General features: G+C 39.1%; 1 protein-coding gene across 1 annotated transcript in view; it reads right to left on the bottom strand.

The window, feature by feature from the left end:
* Positions 1–19873, bottom strand: part of LOC105498137 (absent in melanoma 2) — a 130452-nt gene that overhangs the window by 46763 nt on the left and 63816 nt on the right. Inside the window, exons 2-3 of the mRNA XM_011770012.3 lie at positions 19098–19159; positions 17822–17960 (exon numbers count right to left, since the gene is read on the bottom strand). The gene's annotated coding sequence lies outside the window, so the exon portion shown is untranslated. The remainder of the gene's footprint in view (positions 1–17821; positions 17961–19097; positions 19160–19873) is intronic.

Genomic DNA, 19873 nt, shown 5'->3' with positions numbered 1-19873 from the left:
CTCATGGAGAACCTCTGCTAGGGCAGTGTGGAAGGGAAATATGAAATAGGAGCCCCTACACAGAGTCCCCACTGGGGCACTGTCTAGTGGAGCTGTGAGAAGAAGTCCACTGTCCTCCAGTCCCCAGGAAGTAGATCCACAAACAGCTTGCCCCAAGTGCCTGGAAAAGCAGCAGACACTCAACACCAGCCCGTGAAAACATCCAGGAGGGGAGCTGTACCCTGCAAAGTCACAGGGGCAGAGCTGCCCAAAGCCATGGGAGGCCACCTTTTGCATCAGCATGCCCTGAATGTGAGACACGGAGTCAAAGGAGATCATTTGGGGGCTTTAAGATTTGACTGCCCCACTGGATTTTGGCCTTGCATGGGGCCTGTAGTCGCTTCTTTTTGGCCAATTTCTCCCATTTGGAATGAGTGTATTTACTCAATACCTATACCCCCATTGAATCTAAGAAGTAACTAACTTGCTTTTGGTTTTACAGGCTCATAGGGAGAAGGGACTTGCCTTGTCTCAGATGAGACTTTGGACTTGGACTTTTGGGTTAATGCTGAAATGACTTAAGACTTTGGGGGACTGTTGGAAGGGCATGATTGTGTTTTGAAATGTGAGGACATGAGATTTGGGAGGGGCCAGGGGTGGGAAGTTATAGTTTGCCTCTGGGTCCCCACCCAAATCTCATCTTAAATTGTAATAATTCCCACATGTCGTGGGAGGCACCCAGTGGCAGATAATTGGATCATGGGAGTGGTTTCCCCTATGCTGTTCTCATGAGATCTGGTAGTTTTATATTCTTCCGGCATTTTCCCTGCTGGCGCTCATTCTGTCTCCTGACACCCTGTGAAGAAATGAATCCACCATGATTATAAGTTTTCTGAGGCTTCCCCAGCCATGCAGAACTGTGAGTAAATTAAACCTCTTTCCTTTATAAATTACCCAATCTTGGATATTTCTTCATAGCAGTGTGAGAACAGGATAATACATCATAGTTTTCACAATTCCCACATTTTTTTTTTTTTTTGCATCTACTATGTTGGTATGGGTTCACAATATTCCTCAGCTTAGTGTTCATCTCAGAAAGACAGTCAGTCACAGCAGCAAAACCTGCTCTAGGTCAATCTGGAGAGACACCCATCTCCTCTTTCCACCTCACCAAGACAGGAATTAGAACAAGGGTAGGTGGAGGAAGATTTTCATAGTCCTCAACCCATTGCTTTTGGATCTAGGCCTGACATACATGAGCAAGGTGACTGAAATAATCATTTTCCTTATTTTTAGGGTGGCGCTTACCATTGACTAGAATACAAGACAGATACACTCACTCCTGAGTCTTCCCTTTTTCCACTGCCTTGCACACCTCTCCTTTCTTCTCACTTTCACTTCCATAGCCTTCCTGAATAACAAATCTGCAATAGAAAAGGAAATTCTAGGGGGAGTTTCCTCCTTTCTGTTTCTGACAAATCACTTTTCTCTCCCAAATTCGCCCATGCCAGCCAAAGGAGTATGTAAGGAGATTTAAAAAGTAATTGCAGGAGCTGTTTTGGAACCTCATTAAGTAATGGGGTTTGGCATAAATCTGTCTGGCTATTATTTTCCCCCAGGATGGGTCATCCCAAATTTTCTGATCCAGTAAGCAGAAATAACAGGAAAAACCTACACTATATATATATATATATATATATATATATATATATATATATATATATATATATATAAAGTTTCACTTTCCCCAAGTAGGTGGTATGGTCTCTGTAAACTGGGGTATTTGAAAACTAATGCTGAATATAAGGATGCCAATATTAGGGGCTAAATGTCAGAAGATCTGAAAAGCCCATGAGAAGAAGATGGAAAGAGACTATCCCAGGGTAGGGGAAATGGGGGCAGAGCCACGGTGACAAGAGGGCTTCTCCCCTGATAATGAAGCAATCTGGCATCATGGCTGCAGGCATGGACTCCGAACCCACACTGCCCACAGCAGCAGCCATAAGCCACACGTAGCTCTCAAACATCCTAAATGTGCAACTGAGGAACTGAATTTTATATTGTATTTAGTTTTAATTTAAAACTCATATTCAATTCAGTTACTGAAAATAAGTATGACTGAAATAAATTAAATATGTAAACCTTCATTTCCAACTAAATTCTATGAAATCTAAATACTAATGAAATATTTCTGATTAAAATTTATCATTCAAATTAAGATGTGCTGTAAGATTAAAATACACACCAGACTTCAAAGACTTAATACAAAAAATGTAAAATGTCTTATTAGTGATTTTTATAGTGATTACATGTTGAAGTGATAATATTTTGGATATATTGGGCTTAATCAGACATATTAAATTGACTTCATTTGTCTCTTTCTACTTTTTTGAGGTAGCTACTGGAAAATTTTAAATCATACATGTGCTTGCATTATATTTTTATTGGACAATGCTTTTCTGGAGCATGGAATACATGGGTTCAAATTTCATTTCTACCACTTTCTAGCTAGGAGATGTGCTCAAATGTGTTTTCTGGTCCTTTTATGAAAAGTGGACCAATAATAGTACCTACGACATAGAGCTGGTGTGAAATATAAGTGAATTATATGTGTCACAGGATGTTTCAGGGGTTGTTTCACCAGCCAGAAACCCCAGTGGCCTGTGGCACCTTTGCCTGAGTTTTGCTGGGGTCTGCTGGGCTCATTCCACATACTCAGCCTGGCAGGCTGTGCTTGGCCTGCACTACCAGCCCAGATCCCATGCCTGCCAAAGGTCAGTCAGGCACAAAGCAGCAAGGGGTGTGTGAGCAAGCAAGTGTAGGGTCCAGCCACTGCACACAGCCAGGCACTCCAGCTGCTGCGGCAGGGCAGGCAGCTTCAGGCGCCAGCATAGGCACTGGCTCCATGTGAGGCTACAGCTGGACCAGAAGTACTGCAAGCAGTTTCTGTCGCAAGCACTGGTGCCTGGACAAGGGGAATGCAGTAGCATCCAAAAGCTTCCAGATGCCAGAAACCACAGACCTCCAAAGAGGGTGTTATAGCCCTCGTCCATGGAGCCCCTCGGTCTGGGCCACAGTTCTTCTTTCTCATAGCCTGCAACATGGTGAGCGGGGGCCATGTTTCTGCCCTGTTTGTGTTACAGCTATTTCAGTCCTACCATTCAGTGGTCCTGAGTTCTTGCCCCATGTCCAGGAAGAATGAAGTAAGTGGACAACTGGAGGGTGAGCAAGGTGGAGAGGAGCTTTACTGAGTGATGGAACATCTTTTGGGAGACCCAAAGTGGGTAGCTCCTATATACAGGCAAGTCATCCCGATGAGTGTCCCACTCTCAGCAGACAGTAGACCCGGAGTGAGTAGTTCCTATCTGCAGGCACGTTGTCCTGATGAGTTGAGGAGACCTGAAGTGGGTAGCTCCTTCCGCAGCTAGTAATCCCAATGTCTATGTGAGTCTAGCTGAATCTGTGGTTTTTATGTGCTCAGAAGAGAGAAAGTGTGTGGCTATTCGTCCATGGGTGGTCATAGGTGGGCCCGGAAAAAACACCATAATTTCTCACTCCAGGCTGCAGACTCCACCCAAGACTGACAGTCTGGCCCCCATACTTTGGGACATCCTTGGTTTGAAGGTGGGGCTTCACTGGGGACCTACCCCTTTCTGACTGGGAGCCTGTCTTTCTTCTGTCTCCATCAATCATGTCCACAAGCACCCAGGCTGTTCATGGCAAGGTCACGACAGTGCCTGGACTCAGCTACAACTTTGCTCCACATTGGAGCAGGTGCTAGGTGCAGGGAGAGGCCAGGGAGTAAGAGCAGGCACTTCTGAGACTGCAGGGGAAGGGGAGGCTTCCAAACCCCCAAAAGCACAGCAGTGCTGGGTCCAGAGCTGCAGCTGGGTGGCTGCAGCCATGCCCAGGGAGCACAGGTCTTCCACTCTACCAACTCAGAGGCAGACAGGGCTCCCACCTGTTCCTGGCTCCCACAGGCTCTGTGGAGCGCACAGGTCCAGCCACGCATCCCCCACAATAGCCAGCATCTTCACAGTGGCTGCTCTAGACAGGCTGCCACTGCTATCACATGTAAGTGTGTAATTCATGAATAGTTCATGTCACATGGTGTGCTCAATATATGTTACCTATTATTATGCTTATAGCTATCATGTTTGTGGGAACAGCAAGAAACCAGAAAAGGACTGTGAAATGTGAGAAAGAAAAAAATTTTCTCTTTCTTCTGAAAGCCTTGTAGAAAATATCCATTCAGATCTGGGTGGAAAATGCCTGAGGCCTTGCTCCCAGGGCATGCAGCTGCACACTAGGACACCACTGACATCCCCTCACGGGCTGTGGATCAGAACATTCTCTGTCTCCTGCATACTTTCCCACAAAATCCCAAAAGGCACAACTAATGAAAGGTTGTCCTGATAAAATTTAGAAAGTGATATTAGTAAAAATGTGGCACTGAATCACAAGCGTGAAGGCTCTCTGCCACAACTAGCCTTATACCTTTCAGAAAGTCCTTAGTTTCTCTGGATTCTGTTTCCTCATCAATTAAGTAGAGATAATAGGAAGTGCTATTATGAGGATTAAATAAGATGGCAGGGTAGAGAGAGCTCTGTAAACTACATAGTACTGTGCCAATGCCAATACCTTTTATTTTAGAATGATTACTGCAGGGTTAGCTTTCTTTCTGGACAAAACATATAGATGTTTCTATAAGATTATTTCCAGAGATCATGAAGACCTGCCAGTCTTCCAAACTTTCTCTAAACTGGTCTGTGGCAAAGTAGTCAAATCCTATGCTGTAGAAAGTTCCAATAATCATTTGGGAAACAAAAATGCAAGAGACATCCAATTTAGGGATAAACTAGTAACTCGCCATCATCTATTAACATCTTGTCACTTTAGAGCTTGCAGTGACCTGATAAGTCTTCGAGGAAATGAGGCACAGTTTAGGTAGATTTTCATTTATTCTTTTACTCTTTAAATCAACAGATGTACACGTGTGTGTGTGTGTGTGTGTGCGCGCGCGCGTGCGTGTGTGATATGGCATGTTACTGAAATAAGAATTACTAAAGCAGGATAAGAAAAATGGAGCAGGACTGCAAGGGGAGTGGATGATGTGATTTCAATTGGGTAGTCAGCTATGTCTCCTTGAGAAGGTACCATTTAAGCAAAGACCTGAAGGAGTTGACTATACAGCCACCTGGGGAAGAATGTTGCAGAAAGAGGAAAAAACTCTTGTGAAAACTCTAGGACAGGAGCACACCCATGACTAAATGGAATTGAAACAAAAAAATATGAAATATAAATGAAACAAAAAGCTGGTTCTTTGAAAAGATAAATAAAATTGATAGACCATTAGCAAGATTAACCAAGAAAAGAAGGAAATCCAAATAAGCTCAGTAAGAAATGAAATGGGAGATATTACAACTGATACCACGGAAATATGAAAGATCATTCAAGGCTACTATGAACACCTTTATGTGTATAAACTAGAAAGCCTGGAAGAGATGGATAAATTCCTGGAAAGACGTAACTCTCCTAGCTTAAATCAGGAACAATTAGATACCCTGAACAGACCAATAACAACCAGCAAGATTGAAGTAGTAATTTAAAAATTACCAATGAAAAAAGTTCAGGACCAGACAGATTCACAGCAAAATTCTACCAGACATTCAAAGAAGATTTGGGACCAATCCTACTGACACTATTCCACATTACAGAGAAAGAGGGAACCCTCCCTAATTCATTCTATGAAGCCAGTATCACTCTGATGACAAAACCAGGAAAGGACACAACAAAAAAAGAAAACTACAGACCTAATATCCCCAATGAACACAGATCCTAAAATCCTTAACAGAATACTAGCTAACCAAATCCAACAACATATCAAAAAAGTAGTCCACCATGATCAAGTGGGTTTCACACCAGGATGGAGGGATGGAGGGATGGTTTATCATATGCAAGTCAAGAAATGTGATCAAAAACAAAAATCACATGATCATCTCAATAGATGTGGAAAAAGCATTCAACAAAATCCAGCATCCCTTTATAATTAAAACTTAGCAAAATTGGCCTACAATGGACATACCTCAATATAATAAAAGCCATCTATGACAAATCTACAGCCAACACAATACTGAATGGGGAAAAGTTGAAAGTATTCCCTCTGAGAACTGGAACAAGACAAGGATGCCCACTTTCACCACCTCTCTTCAACACAGTACTGGAAGTCCTAGCCAGAGCAATCAGACAAGAAAAAGAAATAAAGAGCATCCAAATCAGAAAACAGGAAGTCAAACAGTTGCTGTTTGTGGTGATATCAAAATTTAACTAGAAAACCCTAAAGACTCCTCCAGAAAGCTCCTAGAACTGATGAAATAATTCAGCAAAGTTTCTGGATACAAAATTAATGCACACAAATCAGTAGCTTTTCCATATATCAACAGCGACCAAGCTGAGAATCAAATAAAAAATGCAACCCCCTTTACAATAGCTGCAAAATAAAATAAAATAAAATAAAATAAAATAATAAAATAAAATACTTGGGAATATACCTAACCAAGGAAGTGAAAGATCTCTACAAGGAAAACTACAAAACACTGCTGAAAGAAATCACAGATGACACACACAAATGGAAACACATCCCATGCTCAGGGATGGGTAGAATTAATATTATGAAAATGACCATACTGCCAAAAGCAATCAACAAATTCAATGCAATTCCCATCAAGATACCACCACCATCCTTCACAGAATTAGAAAAAACAATTCTAAAATTCATATGGGACCAAAAAATAGCTCACGTAGCCTAAGCAAGACTAAGTAAAAAGAACAAATCTGAAGGCATCATGTTATCTGATTTCAAACTATACTAAAAGGCCATAGTCACCAAAACAGCACACCAGTACAGCATACTCTACTGTTATAAAAATAGGCACATAGACCACTGGAACAGAATAGAGAACCCAGAAATAAGCCCAAATACTTATGGTCAACTGATCTTCAACAAAGCAAACAAAAACATAAAGTGGGGAAAAGACACCCTATTCAACAAATGGTACTGGGCTAATTGGCTAGCTACATGCAGGAACAATGAAACTGGATCCTCATCTCTCACCTTATACAAAAATCAACTCAAGATGGATTAAGGACTGAAATCTAAGACCTGAAACTATAAAAATTCTAGAAGATAACATTGGAAAAAACCCTTCTAGACATTGCCTTAGGCAAGAATTTCATGATTAAGAACCCAAAAGCAAATGCAATAAAAACAAAGATCAATAGGTGGGATTTAATTAAACTAAAGGACCTTTGCACAGCAAAAGGAACAGTCAGCAGAGTAAATAGACAACCCACAGAGTGGGAAAATAATCTTCACAATCTATACAACCGACAAAGTACTAATATCCAGAATCTACAATCAACTCAAACAAATCAACAAGAAAAAAAATTCCATCAAAAAGTGGGATAAGGATATGAATCGATAATTCTCAAAAGAAAATATACAAATGGCCAACAAACATGAAAAAATGCTCAACATCACTAATGATCAGGGAAATGCAAATCAAAACCACAATGTGACATCACCTGACTCCTGAAAGAATGGCCATAATAAAAAAAAAAAAGAAAAAATAGTAGATGTTGGCATGGAAGCAGTGAACAGGGAACACTTCTACACTGCTGGTGGGAATGTAAACTAGTACAACCACTATGGAAAACAGCATGGAGATTCCTTAAAGAACTAAAAGTAGAACTACCACTTGATTCAGCAATCCCACTACTGGGTATCTACCCAGAAGAAAAGAAGTCATTACATGAAAAAGATACTTGTACACGCATGTTTATAGCAGCACAATTTGCAATTGCAAAAACGTGGAACCAACCCAAATGCCCATTAACCAATGAGTGGATGAAGAAACTGTAGTATATATACACAATGGAATACTACTCAGCCTTAAAAAAAGGAATGAATTAATTGCATTCACGGCAACCCGGATGAGATTGGAGACTATTATTCTCAGAGAAGACCAAGACCATGGTCCACATAAAACCTCCCTTAGGAGCCATCCTATGGCATCTCATTTTGAGAAAAAATATCTGTGCTATCATCATACTTTTGGGTGTGCAGGTTATCTGACCACAGTCAGACTGATTTTTTATATTAGAAGCACTATTAGGTACAAGAGGCCCAAATTCTATTTTCTTTAGACCCTCTAGCTGTGCCATTGGTATACCACGGTCTATGGACCTCAAAATGCCATTAAAAAAATTAAGCAGATTTCAAAGAAAAAAAATCTTAGACCATCAGCCAACCTATTGCCAGAGTGTGAGAAGCTGATGGAAATGACTTGATAAGAACAATCAGTACCTTTAATAAACTATGCTACCCAAAGTCTGCTTGACTAAAATCAGTTAGAAAAATATGTGTTCCTTCTCTATTTCCTGCCCCTCTAGATTACAGAAATGGTATCTGCACCAAGCAGACAACTGAGATCAAACCCTTCACTGCACACATATTAATTTTTTTAGTGGCTAAAGTATCATCTGTTCACAGTCCTCTCTTTTGTACATAGGTTCAGAAGTTAGAATGTCTAGAGCACATCAGAGAAGGGTTTGGGGTAGGGTGAGAGTATGGGACCCTTGCAACATCACATTCCATTTACCATTTAGGGAATTTACATACTTGCACTAATGTGCTATAGGTGAGGGTAAAGGCAGGTAGAGCTCTAATAACAACGCTTATTGGGGATGGCTTTCTTCTAATTTAGTATTTAGCATCTACAACGAACAGTAAGTAGGATAAGAATCATCTTCATTAGACAAAACCGCCCTAGTTAAATACCAGCTCACAAAAACAACCACAGCAAGAACAGATAGGATTGGGTAAAAAAATCTGTTCTTTGACCTCAAATTAGACCAACAGTTATTCTAATAGCAAAGTGAATAGGAATTAGGCCAAGGACGGTCCACATCTTCTTTGGAAGGTTCTGGGTATGTATAGCCTTGTTCAAGAAGGCTAATATAACCTGGCGTAGGGTTTATTAAAAAGCATTACAAAGGAAAGCAAAATAGACGTTGTTACTTAAAACTAGTTAGGTGGTGGTTGCACAACATTGTGAATGTACTAAATGCCACAGAATTGCTCACTTTAAAATGGTTCCTTTTATATTACGTGGGTTTCACCTCAATTAATAAGAGAGAAAGAGAACTTGCTCCTGAACAGTTACACGAAAAAACTACATCTGTAAGCAATTTACTTGTACTTTAAGAAAATGACTTGTCCCCACAGAGTTTATGACAGGACTTATGAAACAAAAATCAAACAAAGTATATATAAAGATGGGCCTTAAAAAAATATTTTTTTAGATGAAAGCAAACATAGAAAAAGAAGGATAATATAAAATAAATAAGATGGGGCCAGGTGCAGTGCCTCACTTTGGGAGGCCAAGGCCGAGGTGGGTGGATCGCTTGAGGCCAGGAGTTTGAGGCCTGGCCAATATGTTGAAACTCTGTCTCTTAAAAAAAAAGAGATAGATAGATAGATAGATAGATAGATAGATAGATAGATAGATTTATATTTATATATGTATTAGCCAGGCATGCTGGTGGGCACCTGTAAACCCAGCCACTTGGGAGCTTGAGGCTCAAGAAGCACTTGAACCTAGGAGGCAGAGGGTGCAGTGAGCCAAGATTGCCCCACTGCACTCCAGCCTGGGTGACAGAGCGAGAATCTGACTCAAAAAATAAAAAAAGAAAAATAAATAAATAAACAAGATGGTAACACCAAATCTAAATATATCAATTACCCTGATATGTATAAATTAAACTTGCCAGTTAAAACACAATGTCAGACTGGAATAAGACACACTCCAGTTCCTACGCTATTTACAAAAGACATTCCTAAAGCATGAAAATACTGACGGATTGAAAACAAAGGAATGAGAAAAGATACATCAGCCAAATACTAACCAAAACACAGCTAGTATAGCTATATTAATAATAATCAAAGAAGACTTTAAGACAAATAGCTTCATTAAAGACAGCATTTCTATGCAATGATTAAACATTAGTCACTAAAGCAATATAACAATTCTAAACTTGCATGCACCTCATTAAACAGACTTAACAGATACAAACAAAAATTGAGAGACCTCAAGGAATAAATGGACAAATCCACCATGAGAGTGGGAGACTACAACACTCCTATTTCAGTAAGGTATAATTCAAGTAGCCAAAAAGGCAAAAATATAGGAGTCGAAGAATACAATTAACAACTTTGATCTGATGGAATATTTATTATATACTCAACAGGTCTATAAAAGATGTCACAATAAATTTCAAAGAATAGTTATCATATGAATCTAATTTGTTCCCTAAACCCTAGGAATTTAGCCATGGCTATGGGAAAAGTCGGGTCCAATCTTAAATGAAAAGAAATAAATTTTCTGACACCTAATGGACTACAGGAAATAGAAGTTAAAATATGTAACATAAAAATGTTCAAAGTCACATTTCTTGAATATGGAGTTTATGGAATGAGAGTTTATCTACTAGATATTTTTAACTGTAAGAATAGTGTTTTCAGAATATAGTTCTATACTCTGATGTTTCAAACCTAATATATATATGTATATATACATGTGTATATATGTATGTATACATATATATGTGTGTGTGTGCATATATATATATATATATATATTTTTTTTTTTTTTTTGAGATGGAGTCTCACTCTGTCACCCAGGCTGGAGTGCAGTGGCGCGATCTCAGCTCACTGCAAGCTCTGCCTCCCGGGTTCACGCCATTCTCCTGCCTCAGCCTCCCAAGTGGCTGGGACTACAGGTGCCCGCCACCACACCTGGCTAATCTTTTGTATTTTTAGTAAAGATGGGGTTTCACTGTGTTAACCAGGATGGTCTCGATCTCCTAACCTCATGATCCACCCACCTCGGCCTCCTAAAGTGCTGGGATTACAGGTGTGAGCCACTGTGCCCGGCCCAAACCTAATATTACATGATAGGCATTTTGTCATATCATTGTTATCTTTTATTTAGGAACTCCTCCCCAGGCCCTACATTTCTCTCTCCTTCAGCCAGAAATCAAAAGACCTCTTCTAAATATAAATTTATGTCAATTAAGATACCTGGAAACCAACACACCCAGAAAGTTATAATTCCTTTTAGACTTCATCTGGGTCAACCCCTTCAACAATATATTTTAATTCCTGATGCAGCCAAATTTACTTTCTTTTGTTAAGGTCTCAGTTGTAGTGAAATAAAAGATGACTTCTATACTTTCAGTTAACTGAGGTTTAAAATCAGACTACCTACAGCTTTTTCTTTTCTGGAATATAGTCAATACCAGCCCTCGTTTCCATCACAGAAACCCATAACTACTATTTCCTCCTAATTTTCTGATTAGAAACTGGTTCTCGGACCTTTTACTAGAAAACTTCCCACAGGACTTACCTCACCGGAATCTCCTTCCACAGCAGCCTAGTCCTTAAGTCAGAGCTTCAGGGATGACCATGTGTTTTGATAGGGTAGGAACATGTATCAGATAGAGTTCTTTATTGAATAATGGTGGGACATGATAAGAAGTTTTGAAAGTTAGCCAGGAAGAAGTGCTACTAGCTATTTTCACTTAGAAACTTGACTAGCTCTTACTGTTTAACTGTGTGCTAATCCCTGGGAAAGAGAAGGCACAAATGTTACAGGATTTTAAGGCTCCTCCCATTAAAATTCTTAGCTTTCTGTTTCCTTTTTCTGACTAGCCTGAACAGTTTTTCTCCTATTAGCTTGAGAGTTCAGCCAAAGATTATTGTATGTGTAGAGAAATGAAAGCAAAGAGCTCTTCCTTTGTGTCCCAGATTTCAAGGGAGTTCACAGCTTAAAGTAGTGGACAAGAGACAGTGTAATGGAAAGAACTCAAGTCAAAGCAAAGGAAACACCCCAAACAGCTGGTCAGTATGAGGGACTATGCTGAGGAGTCATGAGGTATTAAGCCAACAGAATGGAAATAAGGGGAAAACACACGAGCACAAAGGGTTTCAAATGGAAGAGGAAAACTGAGCCTGGGAGAAGGCAGCAGCTTGAGCTAATTAGAACAACTGTGGCCTTGGGTTTAGTGGGAAAGGGTCCAATAAAGTGACCAGTCCTGCTTGGAAAACGCCAGTGTACCTCCAGTCTTCTAAAGTCACTTGGGAACGGGCATGATGGCTCACACCTGTAATCCCAACACTTTGGGAGGCCAAGGCGAATCACTTGAGGCCAGGAGTTTGAGACCAGCCTGGCCACCATGGCAAAACCCTGTCTCTACAAAAAAAATTAGACAGGCATGATGGCATATGCTTGTAATCTTAGCTACTCAGAAGGCTGAGGCACAAGAATCACTTGAACCCAGGAGGTGGAGGTTTCAAAGAGCCAAGATCGTGCTACTGCACTACAGCCTGGGTGACACAGGGAGACCCTGTGAAGAAAAAAAAAAAAAAAAAAGTAAAGTCACTTGGCATTAGAATTCTTCTGAAATTGTATTAAGGTCCCCTGAATGCTACAGGGAGAAAAATCAAGAAGGAAAAGGTACTGAATTTTTTTTAAGTTGCAGAAAAAGAAAGTTACCTGAGTACGGAAGAAAAAAAAAATGGATTTGACTATCAAGTAATTTTTTGTGTGATTTTAGTGAGAGTTGTTTCAGAAATGAATGAGAAAAATGAGTAAGTGGCCAGAAAATGGCAATAGCCTGTATAGACTGTAGTTAGCAGAAATTTAGCTGTCAAGGGAAGAACAGAGATAGGACAAAACATCTTGCAAGGCTGTGTAGTAGCAGAAAAAAGTTATTTTAAAAACGGAGGAGACAGGTGCATTTGTGTGCGCAGGAGAGAGAAAGACACAGAGAGAGGCTGAAGGCCAAGAGTCAACAAAAAGTTCACACAGAATGAGGCTAAAAAAAGATCAGATTAGGATTCTAGAGGTATTAAGAAAACATGTGCTCTGGAGAAAAGGTAAAATTAACTTTAAGGAAGAAAAACACCCCCCGCAACAGGGCAGAAGAGGTGGGAAGATAGGAAAAATAATAATATATCAAGTATAACAAATAAATTTTATATCCAAGATTTTTCTATAAAACAGAGAAGCACCAGGCTATCCAGTAATATATGGTTTTTCCAGGAGGCTATGCATTAAGTAAAGTATAATTATTGATTCTTTCTCCTAAATTAGTGAATTATTCTTTGGACAAGGAAAAAATATGAAGGACATAGAAGTTCAAGAGCAATCATTCAGGCTCAGAGCGTTTAAGATAAAATGGTTAAAAATCCAAAAGAAAAGGAAAACAGGTAAGGCCATGTTTACCTCACTAGATTTCTAGATCAGGATGACATTTTAGGCACAGCTTTGAATTTCACTCACTCACACACACACAAACACACACACCCTTCCCCATGCAGTGTCTTGTTTCATTTTGTTTCCTGCTTTATTACAAAAAAATTCAAATTTAAATCTGACAGAATAAGATAAATTATATACCCATCACTTAGGTGCAATAAATGTTAACATTTTGCCTTAAATGCAAAATTACATGTATGTGTCCCTGTATAAATTTATTAATGAAGCATGTGAAACCGGGTTAGATATCATGATATTTAACCACTAACTACATCAGCATACATCTCCTAAACTAAGAAAAATCTCTTATACAGCCTCAATACCTTTATCATACCCAGAAGCATTATCAAAAATACCTGATATCCCCCAACATCCAGGCCATACTCAAATTTCCCAAAATGAACAACAAACACATCTGTAGTTAGCTTTTTCAAACTAGAATCCAATCAAGGCTTATGCACTGCATTTAGTTGTTTTACATCTTTTGCTAATTTTAAACCAGAATAAAACAAAGCACAGACTGTGCTTTTGTATCCCCATGACATGGGCATGTTAAAGAGTCTCAAACAACAGCTTTATAAAATTACCACATTCCTGATTTGTTGTATCTCATAGCATTGTTTAACACATACCTGTGTCTCCTGTACTCCTTATGTATTGGGAATCTGAACAAACGTCTTGATCACACACAGATAAAACATTTGAGGTAAGGGTGCTTCAAAGGCAGTGCTGTTACTTCATAATGCATTACCTCAAGAGGCACACAATGTCAAGCTGTCCACTATCAGTGAGGCGTAGTTTCATGACGACAGTTTTATTTTAGAGGGTACTTCACCCATTATAAAGAGCAAATATATGTAGGGTGGTAATGAGGCGTCATCCAAATATTCTATTTCCTAAAAAGTTTTTACCTAACGGTTCCAAAATTCATTGATAATTCTTTCCTGAACCAACTATTTCAGGATATCAAAATGGTAACTTGTACTGGTATTATTCCTTCTACATTTATTTGCTGAGAATCTTCTGCAATGCTCACAGAGCTCGTCCTTTATAATGCAATACAGTTGTTATTTGGGCTGTTCACCGATATTCTGGTGTTTGGGGTTTTTTCCCCCCTTCTGCATACATAACGGGTGTATTAATCAGTTTTTGCATCGGTAACAAACAATCCAGAATCTTAGTTGCATATAATGACACAGATCTCTTGCTCACAGCTCTGTGATTTGGCTGAGGCCCAGCTGTGGCTCTGGTGTGCTTTGCTCCAGTCCCTCGTTCGGCATTACATATCTCTCACACCAGAACTCCAAATAAAGAAGCAATGGCTCCTGAGGATCTGCTCCTCTTTTACTGGATGATTTGAGTGCCAAAGAGTAAAAGCATGAGACGCCTTCCTAAGTGAGGATGACATGAATCAGAACGCTTGTAACCCCAGGAGAGACACTCAGTGAAAGTGAAAAATACACTTCAGTTTTGAGCCACTGAGATTTTGAGGTTGTTTGTTACTGCAGCATAACCTAGCTATCCTGACAAATACAAACAGGGAGCAGCTTAATTATTTCCTTTTAATTACTAATTTTCAGAGTAAGGAGTTGGTGTACTGATAACCTCTACTGTGGCAAATAATCTTACATTTTATCTTTCCCTTTTTCCTTTTTTTGAATGTCATTTTGGACTTGGACATTTTTATTAATATGATCAATCACAAACATTATTTTTTTGATGCTCATATTGTCCCAAACTCAGTCAGTGACAGCCCCTTCAAGCTGTATCCTTTTGTCAAGACCCCAATTGTTCTCTAGAAACTCCCTGATACAATAAGAGATCTTAAAATCACTGTAAATATTCCCTGTCTGAAACCTAGAATCAGCCAGTTCTATAAGGAGCCCTCGTTCTTTTTAGAGAATGGTATTTTAGAAAACAATACCTGAATGTCAGGTGTGCTCAATACTACTGGATCATAATGGTTTCTAAGTTCTTTCATTGGACAGAGTGGATAAAGCATTTATTTTCATTCTCTCCCCTACCCTATGTGTGCGTGTGTGTGTATGTGTGTGTGTTCCACTCTGTCTTTCTCTGTTTCCCTATCCCTCTCTCTTTCTTTTTCTCCACACGTGCATACTCACACATACAGAGAGAGACTTATAGAATATATGCAGATAAATTAGAGATACATTATACAGATTAATTATATTGCATATAATACATGATAAACATATAGATTATGTGTAGCATTATGTTATACACAATCTTATGTTCATACTAATATTTACAACTTAGATTTGATTTTATAGAGTTATTCCCCCCCTAATTTCTTTGTGTCTGTATTTGTTTCTTTTCTCACACATTGGAAACACTGGATCCTGATGTTATTAACCTCTTTATTTATTTGCTTTATTCTAGAACATCCATAAAATAATTTCAAAATTATAATATCAAGAATTAAAACTATTGGGTTAAGTTTAAGATTTCCTTGAGTACTTTTCATCCTGAAAAATTGTGCCACCAAAAGTTGTATAGTAAAAGATCCACTGAATATAATTCCTTTTATTGTACAGTCATGCTATGTATTAGATATGCAATTCAGTCAATTTTTTAGCTTTTAATTAGGAAGACAAGACGTGCAATTTTTCTTACACAAGCATCCTAGGGCAGCTTGTTCTCTTGCCCTTCTGTGATTGCCTGTGTCATTATCACAGCTATTGTTCTGTCTTTGCTCCTAAACTGTCCTCTCAGGCCACAGAGCTGGCTGTCAAAAATGTTAAGCACTAAGTATTCTTATTCCAATTGATGAAAATCCTTCATCATTATAACCCTTGAACCAGATCTAGGAGATTGGATTAGCATGTGTAAAACTGCCATTGAGGGGAAAGCACTCAATTGCAAGGAAGATAAAAATCAATGGAGAAATGGAGAAGGAGAAGGAATTACAGCTCCACAGAAAAGGCTAGAGCCCAGCTGTGACTGTTGGAAGGAAAGGCTGGTTATGGACATCCAGCGCTGTAAATACATTCTAGAGAAGGCTGAAGGAGTCAGAAGGCATGATCAACTGTGTTCCAGTCAAACAGAAGCTCAAACAGAAGGAAGTGCATTTACCCCACAACAGACAAACAACACTAGCAACAACTGATTCTTATTTAGCAATTACTCTTGCAATAATTTACTTCTATTAGGTCATTTAATCCCTTTGATAAATGTATGCGGTAAGTCCTATGATTGTTCCTATTTTACCAGTGAAGAAACTGAGGTAGAGAGAAATATTTAACTTAACCAACCTCCTAAAGATTGTAAGTGGCAGAGCCAAGATTCAAACCCAGAGATTCTCAGCCAGAATCCAGCACATCATAGCAAGATCTTTCCCCAAGAGCAAGATATTCAGCTGTGGAAAGCTAAAGAATTATTCAAGACAAATGAGTTCTCTATTGCCTGCATAAACTGGCGATGGGAAGCATTGAGGGAGCCCTCAAAAACCATGTTTTCAATTCCATTTAAGCCACTTAATCCCTAGGTAACTGTAGAGTAATTTTTATTTAGAAGCCATCATCTTACCCAATACTACTGCTCAAATAACACACTGTGACAATCGTTTTAGGTACAAACACTACTTGATCATATTATGAGTGTATCTGTGAACACAATTTATATAAAAGTATAAATGGGAAAATTATAAGATCTCAGAGTCCAGTTTGATGTGCTTTTGTAAGCATTGTTTTTCTAAATTTTTGGTTTTTTTTTTTACTTATTTTGTGTGTGTAATTTTGATCTCCTTCAACACCTGCACTCTCAGTTTTCTCTCCTAAGTATCTATACCTAGGCTCCCAGCACACAGCTTAGTTTCGGGTAAAAACCGCTCTGAGAGCATCCTGTGCCAATGTTATAGATCAGGTAATGACTGCAGGGTGCTCCACTCCAATGAAAAGCTGACATTTCAAGGGCACTCTGCCAACTGGAAAGTCAGAAATAAACAAGAAACTGATCCTATGGATGCAATGTGGTGAGAAAGTATCCTTTCTCTTGGCTCTCAATTTAAAATATTGTCACTGAAACTTAAAGCCTTTACTGTTTATACCTTTTTCCACTTCCAGCACAGGAGTTTAAGCCCTGTGAACATCTGTCCTTGATTTCTACCCAGCTTCTTGGTTATTCCCATGCACTCAAATCAAACAGAAAAATAAAATAAATTAATGAAATAATCATTACTCCTCTGTTCTCTTGCTCTTTGTTGATTTCATTATTCATTTGCAGATATGATTGTAGAGAAAGCAGAAAGAATCTGGGGAAAGAAGGTAAACAGTAAAGGGTACAGATCAAGAAAAAAGGCCAGGAGATCTCAATTTGTAGAACACAGAGTCATCTCAGGAGAAAGTTTAGTAATATCAGTAGTTGCATTAATCTCAGTGACACTAGTTGCTATATCAACCAAAAATCCCAATGGCTTAACACTAAAAAAAGAATGTTTTGCTCACATTCCAGTCGGATGTAAGTGCTCCTGGTTTGGTGGCTCTCTTCCAAGCAGTGACTCAGACACAGTTTCCATCATTTCTCTGGCCATCTATCTTCAAGATTTGTTTGCCAATATTGCCACTGGCATCAATATCCAGTAAGCTGACAAGAAAAAGAGAGCGGAGAAAGAGCATCTGCTTTTTAACCACCCCGGCCTATAAAAGATGCGTCACAGCCACGCCCATGCCATTGGCTTCCATTCCCAACTAGAAGCAAGTAAGTCTGAAAGCAGTGGCCCCTGGATGGGAAGCATGACTTGCTGGTGTAAAGTTAGCTCTCCAGACCACAGTTGCTCTAGGAGGATTACTCGGGACACAGTCCTAGGAGCCATTTGTTCAGAAAAACAATGGCACTGAGAAGGAATGCAAAGGAACAAAGATCAAAGGCTGCCATCTATCAAAGTCCTCAGTTCTTGGCAGAACAAACCAGCCTGAGACAAAATTGTGAAGTCACCTGCAGAAGGCCTTTCCTCTCTTCTTTATGCCTTGCTCCTCTCAGGTGTTCTCTTGATAGGCATTTACTGTTTTCATGGTGACCCCAAGTTCTTTGGGCCACCCTATTTAGTGGCAATTCTGACCAATTCTCTCCAGACATTGCTAGGTGACTGGTTAGTCAAGAGTTTAGATGTCTACAGTTGTGTTGAGCCCTGTCTTTGATAACATTTGCATCTTAATGTTCCTAAATCAATTAAGCTGAGGCTATAAAAACTTTGGTCTCCATGAAAATGATTTATTCATTTCATCATGGTCTAATTCAGGAGAAATATGACAGGCAGAGAATCCTTTGGAAATCCCTCAAGTCACTCAAGGCTCCTATTATGCAGGAGTAAAGTCAACCCACAAATGAAACACTAAAACTAATAAAATCTCTGTCATTATCATAGTTATTTATAGCTGACAAGCCCTTTAATATTTACATATGAATAAAAACACCATTATAAAAAAAATACTCTCTGCATTTCCCTGATGAGAAAACTGAGACTTGGATAATCTAAATTGCTTTCCTAAAGTCACAAGACCACAAGGAGTAGGCTAAAGGCTGAAGCCAAGAGACCTTAACTCGTAATTCAGTGCTTTGTCATAATTCTGAGGGAAGTTGGCCCTTTCTTGTGATATCCAATATTTCTAAGGTATTTAGAAGTCTGTATCTTTCAAATTACTTCAAGCTAAAAGTATCCTGTCATTCTCTTTTCCAACTTCGTCGTATATCTGAGATTCATTTCCTTGTTTTCTCTATTACCTCAGTCTGTGTTCAGATGTTCTTCTTTCTTCATCTGTAAATGTTTTCTGATAGTTAAGTATCTGGGAAAAAAGATTCATAGTTTGGCAAAAGTTAGATGGCTGATATTAGTGCATTTGCTTCACAATCCACAGAAAGCTGCCCAGATTTATTGCTGTACATCCTTTCCACCCACCCACCAATCCTCGCCAACCTGCAACAAGCGGTGTTTCACACTTACCATTCTTTTTAAATCACAACAGCTAACTGAACAAGTGCTAAACCACAGTGTTGGAAGGTAGCAGGAAAGCAAGTAAAGGCCTACGACCTGCCATGTAAAGTCAAAAGAAGACTGTAGTTATAAACAAGATATGACTAGATTTTTCTCTCAAATACCCATGCAAATTCACTCTATTACACAGCAGGGCTGGGGTATATTTGCCACTAAGTATGCTAAGGAGAAAATCTACCTCATTTACTCCATTTTCCCAGATTCTCTATTTTGCTCAAGACACTGTTCCATTCTCATTCCATATCTGTCTCTTTCTCACACCCCTAACTCCTTTCAATTACTCCCTCATAATCTCTGTCCTCCCTTTCATTTCTGTCTTCTAGAAATTCTTACCTAATTATTAATGCATGTTCCTAATATTTCTGCTCATTGCTTCCTCTCAAAACTTACCATATTACATCTCTCTTTTTTTTTAAATGATATTTTGTCATAGTAAAACTGAGAATGAGCTTCTAGAGTTTGCTTGGCAGACTACAAGCAAAATTCAGCCTGCAATGCAGTTTGA

This window comes from Macaca nemestrina, chromosome 1, assembly GCF_043159975.1.
Source record: "Macaca nemestrina isolate mMacNem1 chromosome 1, mMacNem.hap1, whole genome shotgun sequence".
NCBI lineage: Eukaryota > Metazoa > Chordata > Mammalia > Primates > Cercopithecidae > Macaca > Macaca nemestrina.
The sequence above is the reverse complement of the archived record's forward strand: the minus strand, read 5'-3'. Positions and strand labels throughout refer to the sequence as shown.